The 2,632-nt window shown below is 40.7% G+C and overlaps 1 pseudogene; it reads left to right on the forward strand.

The window, feature by feature from the left end:
* Positions 1-254: 254 nt before the first annotated feature.
* On the forward strand, positions 255-2,371 carry LOC102775388 (annotated as a pseudogene).
* Positions 2,372-2,632: the final 261 nt, after the last annotated feature.

The following is a 2,632-nucleotide window of genomic DNA, read 5'->3' on the forward strand; positions in this document are numbered from 1 at the left end:
GGATGCTTGAGCCCAGAGTGGAGGACCCCATTTAGGGTTGGGGTTCTAATCATATGGCAGCCATGATCATAGAGGGGTTCCCTAAAACTCTATGTCAGGACATGGCCACTGAGGGAGATAAGGAAGGGGGAGAGAGAAAGAGGCAGAGCATGAAATTGGAAAGAGACAATGTTTTAGCGACAAGACGCTGAGAAGAAACAAGTAGGAAACCCAGCAGGGGGGTGTAGGGACAGGCCTGTCAGTACGAAGCGAGCATGCACGAAGTCCCAGCGAGTGAGTCTACATTCAGGTCGAGTTTTGGAGGAGAGTGCGCAATTCCACATGGATCTCGGAAAAATGAGTGTGAATGGAAAGCTGCATTGACAGCGCGGTAATGGAACAGAGCAAGAGAGGAGGGTGTGGAAGGTGCAGAAGATGAGGGCAGAAAGTGAAAAAGTGCAAAGGGCCCTGTAATCAGGTGGAAAGCCTGGGAAAGAGCCAACAGCCCCTGTGCTCACCCACCCCACTGACTGAGGCACTCTGAGGACGCGAGTGTACTTGTTCCTCCCAGACTGCAGGCTCTGGGCCTGGCTTGCAGCTCTTCTCCTCTTTAAGGTCCCCAGCATATGACAGTGAGAGGTCCCAGAGGCACCTCCTCACCTGCACTGTGTTTGCTTGATAATCCAAGAGTAGCCAGAAGCATTTCCTTGCCACCCCTCGGCCCTGAGTATTCTGTTCCATCAAAAGTCCTACCAAGGACCCTAAATATTCCACCAAAGAACTCTTAGAACTGATAAGTAAATTTAGTAAACTAGCAGATACCAAGTTAATATTCAGAAATCGGTTTCATTTTTATACCGATCATAAAGGGAAGGTAAGAGAACAACCCCATCTACAATTGCATCAAAAAAATAAAATACGTAGGAATAAATTTAACCAAGAAGGTAGAGGGCCTGTATTCAAAAAATTATAAGACATTAAAGAAAAAAATTGAAGAAGATACAAATAAATGAAAGCATATACATACTAGTGAGTAGGAAGAATTAATACTGTTAAAATATCCTTACTACCCAAAGCAATCTTTATATTCAATGTAATTCCTATCAAAGTACCAATGGCATTTTTCACAAAACTAAAACTAATAATCCAAAAATTCTTACGGAACCACAAAAGACCCCAAATAGCTACAGCAATATTTAGAAAGAAAAACAAAGTTGGAGGTATCACAATACCTGATATCAAACTATACTACCAGGCTATAGTAACCAAAACAGTAATCAAATCCTGGCATACAAACAGAAGCATAGATTAATGGAACAGAATAGAGAGCCCAGAAATAAACCCATGCATATATATGGTTAATTAATAACAAAGGAAGCAAGAAGATACAATGGTGTAAAGACAATTTATTTAATAAATGCTTGAAAGAACTAGACAGATACATGCAAAAAAAATGAAACTAGACCACCTTCTTACACCATATATAAGAATAAACTCAAAGTTGATTAAATACTTAAATATATGACCCAAAACCATAAAACTTCTATAAAAGCAATTTCTGACATTTTTCTAAGTAATATTTTGTGTGATATATCCCCTTGGGCAAGGGAAATAAAATAAAAAATTAAAAATAGAGTACCCAGCAATTCCATGTCTGGATATTTATCTAAAGAAATCCAAAGCACTCATTCAAAAAAGACCCAGAAAACTCAGATGAGCTTAAAAATGGCAGGCTGGGTTTGGTGGCTGGAGCAGTTGTGGTGAGGTGCTGTAGTATTGTTACCAAGGCTATGAAGCACCTGGTTCACGGGAGGGGGCTGCGATGCTTGGTGGAAGAGGAAACTCACAGATACCAACCTACTACCTGAGCCACTTCACATTCCCGGATTATTCTGCTTTTGAAACCTACTTAATGAGAAATGAATTTGAAAGACTGGTTGCTGGACAACCAATTGAATTGCTTGGTATGAAATGATATGAACCCCCAGCTCCTTCCTCGAGACAGAAAAATGACATTCCTGTATCCAGAATGTGTAAACAATTCTATAGCTCAGTGAGAGCGTGAAGCAGTACAAACGGTGAATCTGGAACTAATGTCACAGCATGGACGCAATGCCTGGAAAGTGTATAATGAAAATCTCATTCAGATGCTTGAGCACGCACAGGAAGAGTGCCAGAAGTAATGAAACATATGCAAGACTTAGACTGGCAGAGAAAGAACCTGCAACTCACAGCTGGATCTAAATGAAGAGGAATGGAGTCAAATTGGGTATCCCTGGTCAGTAAGAATAATGAGATTAAAAGGACCATTGTGCAATTAGAAAGTGAAGTCTTTCCAATGAAGCAGTAACATGCAGAGGCCAATGAAGAAAACATCTGGAAAGACAAATGAATGCGGTGGTAGAAGGAATTCAGGCTGGCTTCCATAAAAGATCAGACACCAGCACTGTAAAGGTCAATAGCATCGTACGGAACTCATCAGTGGTTAAGTGTTCAGAAAGCACAGAAAGTGGACTGCTATATTCTATTTGCACATTAGCAAAATAAAATTTTCAACTTGAAAAAGAAGACATATGCTACTCAGCCATAAAAAAGAAGGAAATCTTACCATTAGTGGCAACATGGATGGACCTAGGGGGTATCGTGCTCAGTG

Source organism: Myotis davidii, unplaced genomic scaffold (assembly GCF_000327345.1).
Source record: "Myotis davidii unplaced genomic scaffold, ASM32734v1 scaffold486, whole genome shotgun sequence".
Classification (NCBI taxonomy): Eukaryota; Metazoa; Chordata; class Mammalia; order Chiroptera; family Vespertilionidae; genus Myotis; species Myotis davidii.